At 51.9% G+C, this 22,517-nt stretch overlaps 1 long non-coding RNA gene across 2 annotated transcripts in view; it reads left to right on the top strand.

The window, feature by feature from the left end:
• Positions 1-22,517, top strand: part of LOC102574342 (uncharacterized) — a 77,552-nt gene that overhangs the window by 15,830 nt on the left and 39,205 nt on the right. For both annotated transcript variants that reach the window (XR_009463536.1, XR_002087296.2), the window contains exons 2-3: positions 9,145-9,337; positions 13,799-13,951. This is a non-coding gene — a long non-coding RNA (uncharacterized LOC102574342). The remainder of the gene's footprint in view (positions 1-9,144; positions 9,338-13,798; positions 13,952-22,517) is intronic.

A 22,517-nucleotide genomic window follows, 5' to 3' on the forward strand; every position in this document is an offset into this window, starting at 1 on the left:
ACCCACACCCTTTTTTTTTCCCCAACTCATTCTACTTTTTAAAACCCCACTTTATCCTTCTGCTCTGGAAACCATCTTCTATTTGGTGCTGCTCAATCCTCCTCATTGCTCTTTCCCTTCACCTACCCTAGTGGCTTACTTTCCATCCCTAGTTCCCTCTAGGACCTCCAAATCCACCTTCCCATTGCTCTACATGCTTGGCCAAGGTAAAGCCTTGCACATCCCTCCTAACTGAACATCTCCTTTGCTATCCAGCTCGCCAGTACTACAGCGGCAGGTGAAGGTGGATCTATACATGGATCCCCAGCCTGGTGGCACAGCTTTAGTTCGGGGTGGGTAACGGCTTCTGCTAATCCCTCTGCTTTGCTTACACAAGTGCTTATAAAGTCCAATACATTTTCAGACCTGTCCTTACACGATTGTTGGGAGAGATTCATTAGGACTTTGGCTGGAAATTATAGTGGCAGATCGAGCTGGGTAATTTATGGATTTTCTTGAAGGTTGTACAATTATTCAATAAGTGTTCTTCCTCCTTCCCTCTCCCGTCTGCCACTTGGGGGAAATAAATATTGAATTTATTTGTTGAAAACTAGCCATTGAAGAAGTTGAATGTCCAATATCAATGCAGCGGGGACCGTTCAGAAGTCCTTGCTCACTTCTGCCTACCTGAATCTGTGACTGCAAGCAGTCTCTTTCCGGCGTCTGTTAACCCCTCATTGCTTACCTACCCCATCGCCTGGGGAGTTGCCTTTTGGCTAGCCCAACATATTATCTCATCAGAGGCATACTGTGACTGAAGGAATGGGTGCTGGTATGCATATAGCTGGTTCATCCAATGGTGGAGAGGAAGACAAGGATACATGCCATGGGCTGCATATGCTAGAGGTTTTGGGATAAGGTTGCTTTTTGCTGTTCAGGTCAGATTTCTTCTAGAGTCACAGCACTTGGTTTGCAAGCCCATATATTCCCCAGCAGACGGTGAGTGACTGTTTGGCCATTGCCAACAGTTGGTAGGACCATAGGCTTTCTGCCCACTTATTTTCAGGCTGACCTGTTAGCTGCGTACATCTGTTCTGGAGGGGTCCCCTCCTCAAACACCCTTTCCCCCCATCACTGCCCCTTTTTTTGGGCATCCTGATGGCCCTGAGCAGCTGGGAAAATGCAGATCCGCACAGCCTCTTGCCTTCCACTGTCCCAACCCATCGTGTGAGACGGTGCCCTAATGAGCAGCCATCTTCTGCTACAGCTCAGCACAAATTGCCCCTTCTTGCTTCTTTGCTATGTTGGAGAGAGTCCCTTTCTTGGCTCAGCCGCAGTTCCTGCCCTGTGCAGCCCTGGCATGCCCAGGAAATAGATTACAGGTGTTCCTAATCATCAGATTAATCAAGGATGACTGCGTTTCCCTGCGCTACCTGCCTCATGCTAATGATTGCAGAGCAGCAGAAGGTTGATCAGGCAGTGGCTGCTTCTCCCTTCATGCAGCCGACTTCTGGTGCCTGGTTCTTGAACAGCTAAGGGAGTCTCCGGTGTCCTGACGCCAGGTGTCAGTAGTTCGTCGAGGCAGCCAGATTTTAGGGTGAAGTTCCACGAAATCTGGGGAACGTGAAATGGTGTTGCAGCTGGATCATGCTGTGCACAGTCACAGGCTAAGGGATAGTACTGCTTCTTGCCTGCACGGCTCTGACTTGCCCCTAGAGGGCTGGTGAGCAGGGGTGTGGCTAGGAACCAGAATGCCCGGGCTCTGTCCCCGATGGAAGGAGCATCCTGGGATACTGGAGGACTGAAACTTTGCTTGTTTTGTCTCTGTGGAGCAGACTGAAGTTACCCTAACACGAGCTAAGTAGCGTGGCCCAGAGTTAACCCTCACCTGAAACGGCATAACTTTTTCATAGTTTTCATAGACATTTGGGCTGGAAGGGACCCCGGAGGATGATGGAGTCCAGCCCCCGAAGGACCCCAAAGAGGGGGCTGGACTTTGAGAGGCTCGGGGGGCAGTTAGCACCAGTGACCGAGTTTCAACATGCGGGTGCTCATGCTTTACTTGCCTTTAGTATGCTCTGAGTGTAAAATGCAGCGTCACCCTTGTGCTGTTACTGGGCTCTTATTCTTTGCAAGATGGTTGTGCAACATAGACCCAGGGTGAAATAAATGAAACTTCCATAGAAAGTGGGTTTTCTTGTGGTTTGGGGCACAGAAACAGGCTTTCTTAGCTGCATTCAGAGAAGAGGAGAATGACTTGGTTTCCGTAGATCTTGGCTAATTTTGCTGTTATACTATTTGGGGGGGCTCTTATGCCATTGCAGCTTGCCACTTGCCCAGCCCCATCATGCAGAGGCAACCCGAAGAGCGCTGGCCTGGCCACAGCCGTGCAGCATGGGGTGAGCTGCAGAGTGGGATAAGAAATGCGGTTCCCACGACTGTGAAGCCCATAGCACAGAGGGGGCAAGGATCGTGCCAGCCATTGGAGAGAAAAGGGAGCATATAGTGGTACCAAGAAGAAAAGGAAGCCAAGCCAGCACGAGCCCCAGGCAGCTGCAGGTTGAGGACGGGGGCTGGGGAGCGAGAACAGCCCGGCCCTTCAGGAGGAAACGAGACACTTTTACTGCTGAGCTTGTCCAAAGTGCCAAGTTCTTGGAGCTGAAGCCGACAGTGTTATGAAAACCAAGCTGACGCCTGAATGCGAGCTTGTGTGAGAGGCCTCAGCCTCGGTACCGGGCCGTGTGCGAGCGCGCCGAGCCCCTCGGGGGCTTTGTGACGGAAGGCAGAGTCCCGAGGCAAGCACCCCTCCCCGCGCAGCCCCTCCATCTGCGGGTTGCTCAGCACTGTTTACATATTTCCTCCTTAGTATCATTTCCACCGCGTTTTTTCCCCATCTGCTCTGTGTGAGCCGCTCTGAAAGGCCTCTGTTTACCCTGGATTGGCCTGCGGTATTTGGTTTGGCTTTACGGTTATTCCCCTCCCTGTTTGTAACAGAGAATTCCCCAAAGCCATCTCCGTGGGCCGCCTGGTCCAGATTTCAAGGCGAGGCCCCTGATCTGGGCCTGGTATCTCTCATGTGTCAAGTCTGCTAAGAGCCTTGCCAAAAGAGCCTTCTTCCCAGGATGCACTGCTGCAACGTGATGAGCTGCTAGCACGGCCCGTCTCGGGACTGGCCCCGTAGCCCGGCATCCCAAACCATGCTCCTCTTCCGGCGAGCTTCGGAGCAGCCCGAGGAATGGGTGCCCTGCCCTACCCTTCCCAGCCACCTACACCCTGTCGCCTCCAACTCGAGCTAATTTCTCTCCACGTCTGCGTGCGTTTCAAAGACGCCAGCGATGTTTATCATGTAAAAATCAAATGCCGAAGGGACCTTTTAATGGTGATGAAGTCCAGTCCTTGTTGTTCCAGGATGTATTGTTTTCTGCAGTGCCTGTGATGGGCCGAGTGCAGTACACACATGCAGAGGAAGGCGCATGCTCTCTCCCAAGAAGAACACTGTCTAAACAACAGAAATCAGGCACTAAATTGATCCATAACAGTCTTATTCTTCTTTAGGGAGTGGACTTGTGGCTAAGGCACCCCAGTAGGGGAGATTTTCAGGGTCCGGTGGCTGGCAGAAGCACAGATTTCTGGTGCGACTCTGGGCAAGTAATCTACTTTCTCAAAGCCTCAGTTTCCCAAGCACAGAATAAGGGATAATGCTCTTCCCTGTCTGCTACGAGCACAAGTCCTCTGGTACAGGGTTGTCTAAGTGAGTGTTTGTATGGTGTCTACCACGCTGCGGCTCTGGCCTTGCCGGCGCTCCCACGCACTCCTGCAATATAAAGAATAATAAACCTCCCTTATGTGGGAACATGTAGCCTTTAAAAGCGCTGTTGTTTGAGCAGCTGTTGGAGACAAAGGTTTGCAGGGTTGAATGCGGTAGTCCAGGTAAGCGTACTATTGACTGAAGGTATTGTAACAGCAATTACGCATTGTGCATCCCATTCCTATGCATCCTAACAGGTTTTTTTGTTGTTGCGAATCCGGTTCAAATTGGTCCTTGCAACATGCATGACTCTCTCATGACATCTCTCTCTGCTGAATTCAGGGCTGCCTGTTCATCAAGCTCTCCTAGTTCCCTCTGAAGCCCATTACAGACTTTTCTTGGTTTAATGAACAAGGGTGTGGGGTGGGCCAGGGTCCTTCTCAGATTTTCCTACCGTGTGTGGGAGATTTCTGCTTCCCTTGACTATTTAATATGTATAACCGTTGGTATGAATACTGAACCTTGGGACCGCCTACTCTTAATCTTGCCGTATTGAAAAATGATCACTTTCTTTCCTATTTTGTTTTCTGTATCGGTGAGGTCCTAATCCATGATGCTACTTTTGCTTCTTGCTCCATGACTGTATGCTTTGTTCAGTAGCCTCTTGGGAGGGACTTCTCACTGCTCTTGGGAAGTCCAGATCCAGTATGTCGAGCTATTCTTCTTTACCCATCATTTTGACCAGCTGATATAATTATAGTAAAACACAGAAGCACAGTTTTCATTTAAGGGATGTATGCTGGCTTGCCCCATGATGTCTTGTAAACCTGTATTTTTTTTTTTTAATTCTCTTTTTAATTACCATAATAACCAGTTTGCTTTGTAATCCCCAGAGTTGCCTCCAGCATGCGTTTAAAACATGTCCTGCCCTCCTGTACTCCAAAAGAATAGCTGATTTTTTGCCTCTCTGGTAGTAGTGCAGTTACTTGATTCTTGAAATCCTTTGCTGCTTTGGGATTTAAGCATCTGGGTCCCATGGCTTGCTCGTCTCTCTTGCTCCGGTATTTCTGACACCTCTGGTTCATCTAATACTTTATTCTATTACTTGAAAAGAATGGAGCTTTCCTGCCTTCCTCTACAGCGGAGGCTGATGCAAAGGTATCATTGAGTTTCTCTGCAATACCCTCCGTAATTGCTTCTGTTTCTCTTTGGTAACCCAACAGACCTGCTGATGCAGTGCAAGTTGAAATGGGGAATCTATCAGACAGGAGCCCAGTCCAAACTGGCGTGCCTTTAACTGAAGGTATAGCATAAGCGCCTGCTTTACCTTGGCCACGTGATTAATCCCACTTTCCTACAGTGAATTATTTTCACTGCTGTGCAAGTTTTACACCATTCGAACAAGAGTTGTGCTTTAGCTATTTTCCTAACGTTCTTCATAATTTATACCCGCTACGTCCACACTTAAAACATTTTACGCTCCTTTATTTGAGGCATTAGGCTTTACATTGCCTTTACTCAGGGCTGTGCAAATTGGAGAGCTGGTGAAATGATCCCAGGGGCCAAGGTGGCACTTTTATTGTTATCAGAAGCGATCTTGCTCCACCGTGATGGCTAACCGGAGGAAGGGGAGAAATGCTGTTTTCTCTCCAACACCAATATCAATGAATCTTTAAACAGGAGAAATTATTTCCCAGAATAGAGTGTGTTTGTGAAGGTGTTTAACTTTAAGAATATGTGACAGCTCATCAAATGAAGGAGCGCAATGTTTTCCTGGAGGTGGCGAGAATGCTAAACTCCTCTCCTTGCACCGAGCGAGCGGCAGAAACGGTTTCTCCGGGGTGAATCCTTCTACAGAGCCCTCCTGAAAGTCAGCTGTGGTTTTTAATGAGGTGGGGGAGGAGGGGGGCGAAACCTCTTTTGTATGGATATCGTGGAGCCCAGCGGCGCGGGGACTTCCCGGGGGGAGCCCGGTGCCCATCTTAGTGCCCTGCCAGGGGGGTGGAACAGGCTTTCTGACAACACATGGCAACTTTCCCCTAAACACTGCCAGACAAACCTCTTATCCCAAATTACCTGTCTATCTAGGATCTTATCTGGGTGTCCATCACTGCCGTCTCTTGCTGTCAGCACTGTTTATAGGGCAGGAGAGCTGAAACCCTATGCCAAGAAATTTCCTCTCTTTATCTGCCTCTGCTTCAGACTCCCTTTCACCAGACACCACATGAAAGCCAAAATAACCCCCGTCTCATGCAGGGGAAACCTTTTACAAGGCGCACAAGTCATCTGCACAGGCTCAAGCCACTTGTTGGGGAATACATTGCCCCCCCTCTCCCCTTGTCCAGGCTGGAGATTGAGGGACGGGTGCCCTTCTTGATGCCTACAGGCCCAGGTCCTCTGTGTTACCTACATCTGCATTCGGGGGGTGCAGATCACAGCTGCCGAAATCCCAGGGGTGGGATCTTCCAACTTCTCTGGTGACTGAAGCACAAGGTCTCGTGGCGGGGACAGACACAGCCTCGAGGGTTTCCTGCTCTGCCGGGAGCCTGTGAGGCAAGACCTTGGCCTGCGATGGGGCGAATTTGAGCTCTCGCTGGCAGCGCGGCCCCTGTTTTGCAAAGCCCCCGGGTGCGGGGCATTTGTTTGGTGTTGCTTTACCTGTTGTAAAACATTATGTACAGAGTTACTGCGCGCTGTAAAGAGCCGTGTCGGGGAGGGAGGAGCAGGGCTGATACCGATTAGGCAGGAAATGGCTCTCCGTGGATGGCATCCATATGGGGAAGCTGATAGATTTGGCGCCTCGCAGGCACCGCTTGATGGATCCATTGATGACCTGGCAGCACAACAGAACTTGGCTTTCTGATTCCCTGCCAGGAACCTAATTGAAGCCTGCTCAGTCGGTCTTGGTTAACACCTTCCTGCACTGCAACCTGCCCCTTGAAGCGCGGTGCCTACTGCCTCTGTGGCTCTGCAGATCTGGCATCTGCTCCCTGCCAGGTGAGACTGTCCCGTCGCCAGCTGCACGCCCGCGCGCTGGACGGGGCCACCAGCGTGTTCCCTTTGAAGACATGGCACGAAATCTGCTCGCAGTTTAGGGAAGCAGAAGGGCAGCGTGCACAACGGCCCGCATCCTTGGGATGAAACGGCTTCACGTATGGCTCTGGAAAGAATCACGGAGGGTCACGGAGCTGGGAAACCGCCTCTGCGTTGGAGACAGATTGAGACTGGAAACAGAGCTGCATGGCTGGATTTCCTGCCAGCTGCTGCCCGCAGCCCCTCTGCTTTCTGTTCTGGATCAGCCTGTGCCTCCGTCGCTTGTGGCACGGTTTGGTTTTCTGACACGTTTTCATGCAAGCTCTTGCACGGTGCGGCGCTCCGGGGACCACAGGAACCGCTCGTGCCAGCGCCAGCTTGTCAGCACCATCCAGTCTGGCCGGTTGCCCTGTCCCAAGTGGGGCTGTGCTGGTTTTCCCTGCGTGACCTTGCAGTCACCCTCATCTCTCCTCTCTTGTGGCCTCTTCCCTATTCATAAATGAGATAAATGCACGTGTGTGTCATGCCAGGCCTTCCCGCCAGTTGGCTTTGGGGTTGATGCAGAGATGCCCCCACGGGGAGGGAGGCAATGCTGATGGTTCCCGTCTACACTGCAGCATCTGGAACAGGGGTCAAATTCTTCACAAGTGCGAACTTGTGAATCTCCTCCGAGGTCTCTGGAGCTACAAGCCAAAACAGTTGAAGGAGGGTTGTGTTGACTGACATCGGAGCCATTTTCCGCACAAGCCCTGTTCCTGGTGTGGATTTAGCTGCGTACGGACCTGCCCTTTCCCGGGGGGTGAGGGAGAGGAGTGGGGAGCCGGCTGTGATGGACTTTTCATTTGAGGTCTCCCCCAAGCCCGGGTGACCTGGCGGCTTTTCTGCTTCCTCTGCACCTCCCTCCCTGGAAGGTATTGGCAGAAGAGAAGGAGTTGGGAAAAGGGAAACAAAAATGTAGGGAATTGGAGGGATTGACTTTAAAAGGAAAGATCAGAGCTCGGGTCTGTCTGGGCTTCACTAAGTAATGGCTGAAGGAGACAAAACAGTCTCCAAGTAGCTGAAGGATGCAGGCGCCGGAGAGGGGAGGACTCGCATAGGGTGTGGTAAGCTTGGGTGCGAGATTTTCTTGCACTAGCTGCTCTCCACAAACTGGTTTTGTGGCCACTCATTGCTGTCTGAAGCAAGGCAGCTCACTCCACTTCCAGAGCGCAATAAGGCACCGGGCATAGAGCCGTGCCGAGAGTATCCGTGCGGCGCAGCTTGTATGCAATACCATTCATGCCGTAGCTTACCGTGTGCTAAATGCCTTGGGCGGAGAAGCTCTCTGCATGGCATATAGCGACACGAAGCGGGGAGAAGTATTCAGGGGTGGGTTTGCCTCCCAGTGGGCACAAAAAAGCCAGCAGTGGAGGGAGCAGTCTGCTGCTGGGTGAGGCAGGATGGTCTCCAGATAGGTATCATCTGCTCTCAGCTTGGTGGGAAGGGGAGCTGAGGATTGCTGGGAGGGACGTGCTTGTTCATGATCTGCAGTAACTCCGGACCGCTGACTTGAGGAGCTTAGTGATAAAACTGGCAAAGTTCAGATCATAAGGCCTTGTCTTGACTGGTGTAGACCCAGTCCCACCGTGCATCCCCATGCTTTGCTAGTGGCAGTCGTGCTAGGGGCCCTTTTGTGGCCAGAAGACGGTGGTTGGCATGTTGTCTAACCCAGAGCTGGACAACAGTGATGAAAATGCCTGCGGGCTGCCTACCTCTGTCCTCTCACTCTCACTGCATTCGCTGGGAATAATAAAATGCAGGAAAGGGCAAAAAATGTTGCATGTGCAAGCGCCCAACGTAGCCGTTCCTTTGCATCTCCTGTTCTCCGGTACACTGTCTCGGAGCACCACCATCCCTCCTGCTGCTCGGAGATCTCCTCTGCTGCTCTTCACTCGTAGCCCATGCCCAGGCGGTTCCCAGCAGGCCATCTGGTATCTAGTTTAGTGCCACTTCTCTGTGTCTGTGCCGGCGAGGACAACTGTCACGTACTCGAACATGAGCTGTCTGAACAAAGGCAAATTCTCCTGGCAGGAGGTGAGCAAGTAAAGATCACTCTTAAAACTGCCGTGGGTTATAGCCAATAAGACAACTAAAATATAGTCCCAAGACAGTCCAGCAGCCCTCGAGTTGGTTTCTTGCATTAGTCATGGACAGAGCAATGAAGCCACCACACACGGGTCGTGACCTTCTCGGCTGGAAGCTGGGACTGTAATTTCCCTGTGGTTATTTCCAAGATAACTTATTTCAGCTTTTTATGATGCTTACCAATTGGATGAGATTTAAAAACATAATTCAGGCCCTAAATGGCTTTAAATGCATGTGATTTTTTTGATTTTTTTTTACAGAGCCACATAAAATATTTTTAACTGTTTGTAAATTTGAGGGGATTAAGCTCCGTGTCTGAGACGAGGAACGGACGTGCGAAGCAGAGACCCGGAGCACGAGAAGGTTTCGGAGGCTGGCATTGCAAGTGCATCCAACGGGTCTACTGAGAAGAGGATGATAAATCTGTTTTGGCTGCTGGGAGCTGCAGAGCCGGTAGGCTGTGTAACATGTAATACCAGGCATGCGGTCACATGTGCTACGGGGGGGGGGCAGTTTACCTTGCTGCTCGCGGCATCCCAGTCAACAGGGTTTTGGGGTGGTTTTTTTCCTAATGCATCATGTTGCTAAAAGCATCCCCTATGGGCTGAGTGTGTCTTTCTTGCCATGTGATGTATTGCGTTTGGCAGATGTGCGACTCCTGGGCTGGCCTGTCTCGAACCGCTCTCTGTGGGACGTGGCGGGTGTGCTTCTGGACCCGGTCCTGTTCTGGAGGATTGATTGTAGGGCTGGTTGCTTCAGCTGGGGCTACCTAAAGTGTAGCTGCAGGATTTTGTGGCCAGCATCTGGTCCCTAGGAAGGGCCACTCTTGGTACAAAAGCTGCTGCTGCTCTGCAGGGACGTTCTCTGCCCTTCTGTTGGGACCTGCAAAGCCCATCATTTAATGGTGTTAAACCTTAATGCATAAAAGATCCTGGAAAACGCTGCAGGAAGTTACCCCAATGCTAGCTAAAAATAAAAGGAAGCAGATGAAACGTATCCACTGTGTGTTCTTAAGGATCCTATATCAAGGGGCTGGAAAAAGCCCGTGTGAATCCTCCAGGCGGGAAACCTGCCTTTTTTCAAAGCTCTTCACCAGTGTCTTAACCCTCAGGAAAGCAGCTGATTTCATCTAGACTGCCAAGTCTGTCTTTGGCTGGAGCCATCTCATGTTTTTCAGCTCCAAGTCTGCCCCAACCCAAGTCCTGGGGCCTGTGGCCGGAGCTGGCCGCAGGCTGTATGGCCGGCTTCCTGCCACGACGGGCAGCAATTTGAAGCAGTGGGGACGCCTACTGGAAGCTGCTCGCAGGCCCCCAGTCTGGTCGGTCTGATTGCACAAGAGAAAATGTTGCTAAAAATGTTTGGCACCAGCCAAGGAGGCTTTGGCTGGTGGGAGCATATGCACAGCAAAGGGTGGCTCTCGGCAGCCGCAGACTGGTGGGGCCGAGAGGAAAGCGAGAGCGGTGCTGTCGCTAAATAGTGCTCCTTTACCCTCCTCCACACCATGCCCATAGTAATACAACACTGGCTCTTATCTGCCCCCAGCCGAACCGCTGCTCCTGCCAACTCGCGGTGCGGGAACATCTGGGATGCTTCCCTCTGCGGGCACACATGGCACTGTCCATGTGGGAAGATGTGCTGCCGACGCTTGACTCAACGCTGGTGGGAGGAAATGCATTTCATTAGAAATCATGGAAATCCTGGAGAAGTGAGGCTGGAAGGGATCTCCGGAGGTCACATCTGGCCCAACTCCCTGCCAGAGGCAGGATCAGCCCCATCCAAACCATCCTCTACACATCTGCAGTGTAACCTCGCACTAAGACTACTGTCATCCCTGTCACAACACACGACCTAATACCTGAACCTGCCACAGGTGAAGCAGGGGGACCACAGCAGCCAATATTTTACTTTTGTAAAAGGTTGTTAATACGTATCGGCTCAAGAGACCCCAGGGAGAAGGCAACACCTCTCATTACAGAGGAAGGCAAGCACCCCCCCCCGCCCCCAAGTTCATACCAATCTAACCATGGGATAAAATGCCTTCCTGACCCCAAATTTAGAAACTAGTGGATGAAAAACGACCACAATTAGCATACTGGCCATCCCCAGGGTAGGGAGGGGGAGTGTCATATGGGAACGGAAAAGGCTGGCTTGTAGATTCATATGAATTGCTAGCTTTATTAATGAGTTTGCAAATGCCACCCAAATGGGGTGGGTTATGGACAACAGGCAACACCGTTCAATGGGCAAATGCTCTGGATGGATTGAACCAGGGAGGAGGAGGTGGCGCTTGGCACTAATTCTTACCAAGTGAAATGAATGGCTCTCACGGGCCCAACAGGGGAAGAGCTAACTGGAAATCACCCAGCCTGAGAGCGGCAGCGAGGGATGAGCAGACGGCAACCAGCACATGCAACCCTGTGGTGGAAAAGCCAGCTGGGCCGTCTCTAATTGGAGTACGCATCAAAGCGAGGAGGCAGCAGTGCCGTGCCTTGCAGCCTGGGCTTATTCACAGCTGGGGATGCAGGGAGCAGGGCTGCGGCAGCATCCGCTCGGGGTACCAGCATGATGCTGCCGTGCCCGCCGTAGTGTCCTGGAGCGTTCGGTTTGGTTCCAGCGGGGGCGACAGCGTGTGGATATTGCGCTTGGACAGCACCTGCAGGGGGTTTCTGCTCAGCCTTGGAAATTGGAAGGATTTTGCTAGAATAAAACCTGAGTAAGGGCTTAGGGCTTCTGGCGGTGTGCGCCTAACATCTGTAAAGAGTGGCTTGCTCTGCTTACTGCTGGGCGTTGTGTTTTGTCTCGTCCAGCCCCCTGTGCCGTGAGCTGCAGCATCTCTGCCCACGTGTGCACGGCAGCCGCTCCTGGAAGCGCTTCCCCGAAGCGGAGCTGCAGAAAGGGGTGGCTAGGAACTGGGCTTTGCCTTGCAGGTGAGGTCGGGCCAGTTCAGAAGGGGGCTTTGAGGCACAGAAGGCAGCAGGTGCTGGTTCACACAGCCAAGTCGCTGGCGGGGAGTTTCCTCGTCAGCCTGCAGGGTTGGATGAGGAGGCATCCGTATCCTCCACACCGAGGATCTAGCAAAAAGGCCACTTCCAACCCAGTGAGAAGTCGCATGTAAATGGGAAGCATTGTGTTGTAGCACACCATCACGAAGGACAGCCGGAGAGATCTGGGTGGGGCATATTCGGCGAGCGGCACATCACTGCCAACACGTGCCAGCATCTGTTATTAGTGCTGGGAATACCGCAGCTCTGAGTCTTCCCTGCCTGGGCCCTGGTGGAGTCGTTCATGGCTGTGCCGGGTAGGTGCAAAGGGCTGCCTGCACCTAGTGGCACAGGTGAAAGCAAGAGGGCCAGCTGCGAGACAGGAGGGAGTGAGCCTCGCTGTGTGTGTGCGCCAGGTCTATGCTATTGCAGGCATCTTAATTCAGATGCTATGGAAGGAGCAGAGGTTGGCACTATACTGTGTGAAGGACCCTGCCCAGTTGGTACTGGAGGTGGGGAATATGCAGAGGTCTGGAAAAGCACCTCTTGGGGCTGCGTGCAACTCCTGGGAGGTCCCAGTATTCGCTGTGTGCCGCCTCTAAGGGTTGCACTGAGGACTGTCCTCCTCTTCGGCAAGTTATCTATGCTCAGCCTATGAAAATGCCACTGAGAAGGGAAGACATGGGTCCGTGAACAGCGTGCCCTGGATAACCCGGTGTGCTGAGATGCCAGCTCGCGTACCAGGCCGTGGGTGGCTGCTTGTTGCTGCCGGGTAGTGACAGCACTTGGATGCTCCAAGGCTGGCACGGCAGGGAACAAGGGAGAGCCGCTGCACAGTTGCACGGCACCTCGCACTAGATCTGATGTACCAAGCTACCAGTTGTCTTTGCCTGCTACAGCATGCAGGGCGAGCTGGGTGCTGTGCCCCCCCCCACCCCGACCTCCTGCCCCCAGCAGAGGTCTGAGCTAACGCCTTTGCTAACAGGACCAGCCGTACTCTGGACCCTGGGTTTGGGCGGGCTGGGACCTGATGGGGCTTTTCCCATCCTGAATATTGCTGCAATGAGAAGTGCAGGCGGGTTTGCCTGTGGCGAGCAGAGCATTATGGAGCCTGGGGCTAGGGGCTGCTGGGGAGCTAATGAGGCGCTGACAGGAAGCTGTTTTTCTTTGGATTTTCTTTTCCCCCCCTCCTTGCTCCTCTGGAGGGGGTGGAGTCCTCTCCTCTCCTTGGAGAGAGGAGGAAAGTGTGTGGCAGGAATATAAGAGTTTTGCAGCCTCTGCCAGCGCCTGGAGCTGGCTCCATCGCCCGCTTTGGGGCGGGGTGCGCGTGTAATTGTTCCCTGGGCTCCTCTCGAAGAAGGTTTTTGTGGCAGGCCCCAAAGCCCATCCCCACCATGCGAGCGAGGCAGCTGAAGATGTCTGCTGTTGGTAAGAGCCCAGCCAGGCTCCAGCATAAGGAAGTGATTGAAGCTTTCATGATCTGTTTAACTGGTGACATATGTTTCCTGCAGGCGAGCCAATGTGCTGCATGCCGTCTGTATGAGATACAGCAACGCTTGGGTTCTTGTTTATACAGGGAACATCCTTGCCCGAGTCTGGGCCAAAAAAGAGCCCAGCGGCTACGTTTGATACAGCAATGAGCCGACGTGCTGTGCGTGTATGGGAACGAGAAATAACTCATGCTACGAAGGGAAAAAAGCACGAGATTGGCCCATATAGAAATTGGGGTTCCTCGGGCTTAGGAAGATGGATGGAGTGTTGTCCTGGATCTCCCCCGTGGGAGGCCCGGGATGCATGGGAGGTGCTGGGTAAAATAGTGATGCTGGCAACGGAGGTGCTGGGGATGAAAGAGGGGGCTGGGAGGGGTAGAGAAAAGCAGGAGCCGCAGAGATGCTCGTTAAATCCCTTTTACACATTATCTCTCTCTTTCCAGGTTTTCACGCTGGCTCTCGTCACTGTAGTATTGGAAACATCCATAAGCGATGGAAAATCCTAACCGTGAGATCTTGACTTCTTGCAGAATGAAAGGGCAGCTGAGCCTGGGCGAGGATCTGTTAATGATGATCCAGCAGGGCCCTTTTCAAAGGTACTAAATCTTGTGCTAACAGAGCGGGACAGTCTTCTTCCTGAAGGCTTCACAATTCAAGGAAGACAAAGAAGCCAGCGGGGAACATGGAGCACCATTTTGTTTAGTTATGCTGATAGGGCTGCTGAAGCTAAACGCACCCAGTTCCCTGCTCCACTCCTACTGTCATTCAACCCCTCCAGTTGTACCCTGTAGCAGTCCCCTGTAGTGAAAGCATGGCGGGATGAATAACAGAAGCTGGTATTGTTGGGGAAGCGGCTGGAGGGGAAGCCTTGAATAAGACCATGAGAGCAGCCCCAACTGATGTGGCAAAAAAGAAGTTGATAAATTGGGTTAGGGTTTAGTGTGCGAGTGTGGACATGAAGGAAAGGAAGAAACAGGGTGGGATTGGGTATGAGCATACAAGAAAGCCAACACTTTCTCTTGGTTGGGATGTTTGTATTTGGGGAACTCCAGGACTTGTCGAGCACCAAGAGTCCAGCCGTCTCGTAGACATCCCGGGCGGTGAGTGATTAGGAAGCTCCAGATTCTCCATTCAGGCTTTAGCTCCAGCGCGGGTTACAAAGTGGTGTCCCGCTCCACAGGTCTCGGGGCCTGGAAACGAACCTGTTACTCCACCCTGTCTAAAGCTTTCTTAGTAGCCTGGGTAGGGAGTCAGGCCAGCAAAAGGCGCACATTTCTGTCATTTTGATGAAGTACCATTATGATAGCAAGGCACACAGCACGTCTGGCAATGTGGATGACTGAACATGATTAAGGGGCTTTAGTACTGTTATTACCTTTCTCACGTATTCAACCAGGTAACCATCAAAATCCGCGATTTCTGTCCTTTCGGTTATATTCTTTGTTGCTATGCCTGTTTCCAGTTGTTTTATTACCCGGTCTGGAAAAATTTGTATTTGGGAAAGAATAAGGGGGACTGGAAGGGGGACTCTTGAATAGTGCTACTTTTCCCTAATAGAAATATTCTGTGTTTCCCAGTTTGGCTGAGGGAAATCATGTCCTGTTTTATTTTCTTCGGGGGATGCTTTTATCCCTGTCTCTGGTTTCCCACTCCTGTTGGTTTATCTAGAAGTTGAAAGGCACTTCATGCTGTACTGTGAAAAACTTATCACTTACATAGCACATTTCATGTCCGGATTGTGGGCTGGATTCAATCCACAAACTTCAAGAGGGAAGAATTTGGCTCGGCGTACAGTGGATCTAACTAATGTAGTGTGAGGTCTCTGTTCTTAGTTCTTTCTGTGCAATTTAGTTGCTTTTATGGTAGTAGCACTGGGGGGGATGAAGTGACAAGTTATTTTAGCCTTTGTTGTTTTTCGGCACGTTCTTATAGTAGGGCTTTGTAGAGTCATTGAGCTGAGGGCCGACAAGGACTGGTAGATTGTCTAGTCTGAACTCCCGTATATCAGAGGCCATTATGTTCCACTCATTTTGGCTACATGATCGCTTCCAGAAAGTTATCCAGTCTTGGTTGGAGAATGGCTGCCGTGGAGAATCCAAACTTCCCTTGGTGGCTGGTTCAAGTGTTTTAATTGCCCTTGCTATTTTTTTTTACTTTTGGTTTTTTTGTTTGTTTGTTTAAGCCCAAACTCTAATCTGAATTCATCTGGTTAACCAAAACGCAGCCGACTCATGAAAAGCTCATTCATGCATGACCATGAAGGTCCAGGCACTGAGTGCCCAAGCTATGGGGCCTGACACGGTGATGATGGCATTGGCTACCATGCAGTTCATAGATGTTAGGTTGGAAGGGACCTCAACAGATCATCTGACCCCCTGCCTGGGCAGGAAAGAGTGCTATGGTCAGATGACCCCAGCCAGATGCCTATCCAGCCATCTCTTGAAGACCCCCAGGGTAGGGGAGAGCACCACCTCCCTTGGAAGCCCATTCCAAGTTTTGGCCACCCTTATGATGAAGAAGGTTTTCCTGATATCTAGCCTAAGTCTGCTCTCCATCAGTTTGTGACCATTGTTCCTGGTTACCCCAAGAGGCGCCCTGGTGAACAGAGCATCTCTGATCCCTTGCTGTGCCCCCCTAATGAATTTGTAGGCAGCCACAAGATCACCTCTCAGCCTTCTCTTGCAGAGGCTGAAGAGGTCCAGGTCCCTCTGTCTCTCCTCATAAGGCTTGTCCCGTAAGCCCCTAACCATACGAGTGGCCACCTCTAGACCCTCTCAAGTCTATCAACATCATTCTTGAAGTACGGTGCCCAAAACTGGATGCGTGCTCCAACTGTGGTCTGACCAATGCTGTATAGAGGGGAAGTATCACCTCCTTGGATCTATTTGTCACGCATCTGCTGGTGCATGGTAGAGTGCAGTTAGCTTTGCTGATGATTTCGTCACACTGACGACTCATGTTCATGTTGGATCCACTGTGACTCCGAGATCCCTTTCTGCTTCTGGGCTGCCGAGAGGGTCACTGCCCAGCCAGTAGGTGTGCTAGATATTTTTGCACCCTAGGTGCAGCACACTGCACATCCTTGTTGTACTGCATCCTATTGTGTGCTGCCCACTTTTCCAGCCTGTCTAGGTCCACCTGCAATCGTTCCCTACCCTCCGGAGTGTGCCCTTCACCCCACAACTTAGTATCGTCCTCAAACTTGGACAGAGTACACTTCACACCCACATCCAAGTCACTGATGAAGACATTGAAGAGCACAGGTCCAAGGACCGAACCCTGCGGGACCCCACTACCCACATCCTTCCAGGTTGATACTGATCCATCTACTACCACTCTCTGGGTGTGACCACTAAGCCAATTTGCCACCCACTGGACCATGTACACATCTGTCACAGCCTCTTAATTTACTTAGGAGAATAGGATGAGATACTGTATTGAAGGCCTCGCTAAAGTTCAAGAAAACGACATCCACCTCTACTCTTGCGTCCAAGCATTTTGTGACCCTGTCATAAAATGAAACCAGATTGGTCAGGCATGATCTACCTGCTATGAATCCATGCTGGTTGCCCTGCTGCATTGTTTTTCCTGCTGGACTCCCACAGATATATGATCCTTCATAATCTGTTCAAAGACCTTTCCAAGGATGGAGGTGAGACTGACTGGCCTATAATTACTCGGATCCTCCTTCCTCCCCTTCTTGAAAATAGGGACCACATTGGCCCTTTTCCAGTCCTCCGGGACTTGACCCGAGTGCCACGAGCACTCAAACAGCCGTGCCAGTGGTTCTGCTATGACACCAGCCAATTCCTTCAGTACTCTTGGATGCAGCTCATCCGGGCCTGCTGACTTGAACACATCCAGTCCATCCAAGTGACTCTGCACCAAGTCAGCGATGACAGTAGTTGAGTTGGTGTCCCTCTGATGCCTGTCTAAGAGCCCATTAGGAGTCTTATCTCGGGGAACACTGGGGCAAATACTCATTGAATAGCTCAGCCTTGTCCCCACTCTCTGTCACTAATTGCTCCTCCTTGTTCAGTAGGGGTCCTATGCTGGTCCTAAGTTGGGGAGGTGTTTTTATACACGGGTCTGCTCCCTGGAGGAAGAGGCAATGCCTGCTGCTGATATGGCCCCCTGCCTCTGGTTGCCAGACTGCTGTGTCTCATTCTGCCCCGGTCCCTCGGCTCTTCCATTGTCTGTGGTCACTGTTCCCTTGTGCCTGTCCCAAGCCCTCCTGCCATCTCCGTCAGCCACCCCCCGTTGCTGGCTTCTCATCACTGGGTTTCTATAGCACTGAGCCGCTTGCTCTGCAGTGTCTCGGGAGCTGGCATCCCCCATGCTTGACCAAGTCCTGTGATTCCTGGTGCCATTTAATAAAAAAAATAAATAAATAAAGGAGCGGTAATGAATGAAGGACTGTGAAACCCATGTGCCGCCGGAGAATAGAAACTCCGCGCAGAATGGGAATGTTTAGGCCTCAATTAGGAAATGCAGTGTCTTCACACAAAAGGGGTTTAGCTCGGCCCCAGGAGTTCCCCTGCTCTGCACACAGACTGCTCCCTTTCAAGGCTAATCCCCTTTTTCTCTGGCGGAAGTTGGGATGTTTCACCAATGAAGTTATTCCTCTGTAAACCAGCTCGTCAGCAGCTTTCCAGACGGCCCCACCGCCGGGGCCCCGCCAGCAAATTAGTCTCTGGAAGGTAGAGGAGGAACAGAGGAGGGATTGATGAGCTGAGGGAGAACACCTGCCTCCTGCCTGCGCTGGGGCCGGCTCCCCCTTCACCCTCCAGCTCCCTCAGGAATTCTTTATATCCATGCTCAGCCGCCCAAGTCTGCCCTGTGGTTAGGCCAGAGTCCCAGGCCCCCGCCGGCATGCACGGTCCCCGCTCTGTCTCTACCACGGGAGGCTTTCCCACACCGATAGCCGCATCCCCGGCTAGGACGGGAGGGTTGGGGAACGGGAGTGTTTCATCCCCTTGAGCAGACTTGCAGGGCCTGTTTCCACCAACTTTCCACGTGATTTTTTTTTATTTTTTAAATTATTATTTTTTATTCTTGCTTCTGGCTCTGTGTAAATGTTGTGTCCTTCTGTTACCTGGGCAACAGACTTCAGGTAGTGGGCACCAGAGCATGGGCTGGGAGCGGAGAAATCGAGGCAAACGGCAGTTCTGGTTTCTGAATAAGAACAGGCTCTCCAACGGCGCCTGCCTGTGCCTGTAGGCACCTGGTAGGGCTTGGTCCATGGAGCCACACTCCTGCCCTAGCTGCATCTCGCTCCTAGACGCTCCTGGGAGGATGTGCAAGCCAGGCGTTGCCAGCTGGTCCTGTCTCTTAGCAAGAAAACGCCTGTATTTCCCATGCGGTGCTTTAAGGTATGGAGAGGGGCTTGAAGGGAAGGCAGTGCAAAGTGCGTTGGGATTAGCTCGGCGCTGGGGGAAGGAAGAGGACAGCTCAGGGCGCCAGCCCCTTTGTCATTCGGCCACAGGACAACTTCCCTGCCTCCCTCCCCAAGGAGCTGGGGGAGAGCATCCGCGTTCCTTTGTCTGCTCTTCAGTTTTGCTCTGCCCCCACGGTGCGACTCCGGCTGCCCGGTGTAACTCTGGCTGCACTATGACCTTCAGACTGGGAGGGGAGCGGCCAACTGGTGATGTCCATTCTTGTAGCAAGGACAGGCAGGTGGACTTTAAAGGATTAATGCGGGACTCTTGGAGCCTGATAAATAGTGGCATGAATTAAAGAAGAAAAAAAAGAGCAGGAGCCTGAATTTCATTTCCCCCAAGCATCCCGTATCCATCCCCCACCCCCCACGCCTCCCTTTGCCAGCTGGAGAGAATTCCAGTAGGAAGCCAGTCTGGCCTGATTTCCCAAACCAGTGCTTTAAGGCTGAGACCTTTCTCAAGAAGCAATCTTCTGCAGCCTACCAGAGATGGGATGGCATGAGTAGTAATGGAGTGCCTGAGGGCCTTGCTACACAGTAAATTGAGGTGGCTTCTGGAGCTCTTAACCCCTGGCTTGGCTGCACATTAACAGCTTTTAAGTGGCTTAAAGGACTTGTTATTCATTTTCAAGTTACGCCACTCCAGGGCAGAATTATCTCCAATCTGCCTAATTTTGTTCCTGTTCCACTACTGTCTGGACACTTTCCATAGCTATTCTGTTCAAGTTGAAGTCCTCCACTATCCTATAATGCAGTGGCCCCTCCTGACTCTGGGTGAGCGGGAATGCTGGTGCACATTGGGGCTGGGCATGGTGCCTTGCCCCCCGGGAATGTCGGGCAGAGCGAGCACTGCAGCTCCAGTGCACCGAGCAGCCCCGATGCCTCCTGCTGTTGCCCAGACTGGTTCTGCTCCCGTTGGCAGTGATGTGGGGGGCAGGTGCCACCTAAGCACCGAAGAAAAAAGGATCAGGTCTCTTGGAGCTCCAGGGCTGCCTCCTCGAGACCAGAGATACCTGCTGCAACTGCTACAGTGGTGGGCCTGCTCTCTGCTGGGCGGGAGCAGCAAGCGGGTCCTTCTCCTAGTCCTGCCCCTCCTCGCCAAGCCTCGTGGCAAGTCACAGCTGTTCAGGAGAAGAATAGCCAAAGCAGGGTTTTTGCCCTGCTACGTGACTGCTCCTCTAAGTCGAACACTAAGCTGATTAACATTTTGTTCAGCTTACAGAATAAGGTCTAACAAGGCCCTGAAATGGGCCAACAGGTAGGCTTTGTTGTAGCTGCTTTTTAAAGTTTCATGTATGCAAACTGCAGATGGTAGCCTCATCTTTCTTGCCACCATCCTTCATCTGATGCTTACCAAGTTAGAAAGCAAGCTCTTCGGGAAAGGACTGAAGACAACGCAGCACCTCTTGGGTGCGGCTCCAAAGGCCAGGGATGGCAGCAGTCAAATCTTGGATGGTTGTGTGTCCCAGATTAGGCTATGCAGTCTTTGGAAGAGCCTTGCAGTTTCCTGGGTCTTAAGATGGGGTTCCTTTCTAGGTAAAGGATGCAGCACAAGCTGCTGATGAAGGACCTGAGAGGTGCATGCAAAGACTGGTGTTAATCACAAGTAGGGCAACCCGTGAGCAGGACTACCTATATGAAGAAGTCCTGCTCTTCTAACAAGACTCATAGCAAAAACATCAGGCTGCACTATGAGAGCTTGTTCACATGGAAGGAGAAGCGGCTCTGGCAAGATCTGGAATTTATCCCCCCTTCCATTGCAACAGTGATAAGTGGTCTCTTTTCCAAATGGACCTGGGGAGTGTCGCTGCCTGCCCAACATTGGCTTATGTCCCATCCTCCAGGGGAAAACAGGAGGCAGGCAGAGACCAGGAAAGAGGGAGATGTTCTAGGAATCCAGTTCTGTATAACAGGAGGGGCAGGGTGGTTGTGGGACCCTGCTTTCCAAATGAGGCTTGTGGTGCAGAGCACAGCCAGTGCTGCGTTCTCAACATGCGGGGGCTTTTTTAACACCTCCAAATTAAATAGGCTCGTGTGTGGGTGCTTTGGAGTTTAGAGCACACACCACAGCCACAGCAACCCCTGCTTGTTACTCGATTAAATTTCCATTTTAACATGAAAACAGCTGGTTTCATGGTAACTCTGACTGTGTAAATAACACAGTCATGCTCGCAATCCCTGATGAAAATCGCATTACCCACTCCTGTACCTGGCCTTTTGTTTAACAGGGAACACGGTGACGGTGCTGGGAATGAAACCAGCCTTTCGGGCCACCTGCACCAAGGTAAGGTGTTGGACCAGAGGCCCTGGCCCCAGGTCTTCTTCCAAAGATCAGCTTCCAAAGCCTCTGGCTTTGACTGTGATCAGCAGGGCAACTTGTGCTATAAGTGGAGGGGAACTCAAACGGCCCCAGCCTCGTCTTGCTCAACTCCAGTCTGGGGCATCTCTCTGCTAGGAGAGCAGGTGCAACTCGAACCTGCAATTTGGGCAGAAGGGGCTGAATTTGGGAATGGCGTCTCCTGCTCCTAATCAGTATGAGCTAGCATGGGTTGGGACTGGGACAATGCCCATGAGAGGGGCAGCTTGCAACTGCCTGTAGGAAGCCGTCCACAATGCCTTTGTGCACCATGGATCAGAGGCCTGACATGTCATGGGGCAGGGACAACGGCCAGGCCCTGCTCAATGGTGCTTTCATCTCAGCCCAAGAAGTAACCAACTGTCTGGGCTGCAAGCCTCAAGGAGGCTCGTTGTCTACCTCCAGTGCTCCTAGGACCCCTGCAAATGAGCCCCCCGTAACGGGGCAAAAGACTGAGGCTGCTGCAGCTTCTCATCCATGAGAGCAGGGAGTCGGGAGTCAGTGCGGTGTGTGAGGATGAATTCAACGCTGTCCTAGCTGATGAGGTTGGCGGAGAGGTGGCAGTTGCTTCCTTTTACTGGAGCGGCAGGGAATGAAGGGGGACACTTCTGCAGAAGGTGGTACAAGAGCGCGCGGTCCCACAACCATAAAAGTGATGGACGGGGAGTGAGCGAACGCCCGGCAGAACAAAGCAGAGCATGTGCCCAGGATTTACATTCTAACGACAACAGCCCATTGTCTGAGAACAATAAAAATGATCTGCTAATAGGAAAAGCATCTACAAGACAAGAGGCATTTAGACTTCTATGCAACTCGGCTGGTAATTTATTGCTGCAATAAAACTGTCAGTGCAGCAAGCAGGCGTCAGCCCCTTTTTGTAGCCCAGGGAGGAAAGCTTGGAGGCACCCTACGTGGAGACGGGCTATAAACGGGAGCGCAGCCTGCCACGTTCTGCAGGAAGAAGGGGAATTAGGAGCTGTTTTGAAGGTCTCAAGGTGGTGGCATCAAAGGACGAAAGATAAATAGGGGGACCTCAAATTTTTTGTCTGCCAAGCCAAGGCTTTTCCAGCTTGAACAACATGAATCTGAAGGCATTGGGATCAAGTAGGATGAGAAGAGAGAAGGGCTTCCTCTGTCCTTTTGTCTGGCTATTGCACCGATAGCACTGATGTGCTTAGAAGTGAGGTTGGGCAGCATGGAGGCGATGGTGGTCATCGTGGGCCTCAGGGGATGGCTGGGTGACCACAAGGCAACCTGCAATGCCAAAAAGTTGGCCTTTGTGGTATGCTTAAGGGAGGCTGGGTGGCGTTTTGCTTCTGGTGTAGAGTCTGAATATCAACATCCAGCTCCAGAAGGGAAAAAAATAGGT

This window comes from Alligator mississippiensis, chromosome 7 (genome assembly GCF_030867095.1).
Source record: "Alligator mississippiensis isolate rAllMis1 chromosome 7, rAllMis1, whole genome shotgun sequence".
Lineage (NCBI taxonomy): Eukaryota > Metazoa > Chordata > Crocodylia > Alligatoridae > Alligator > Alligator mississippiensis.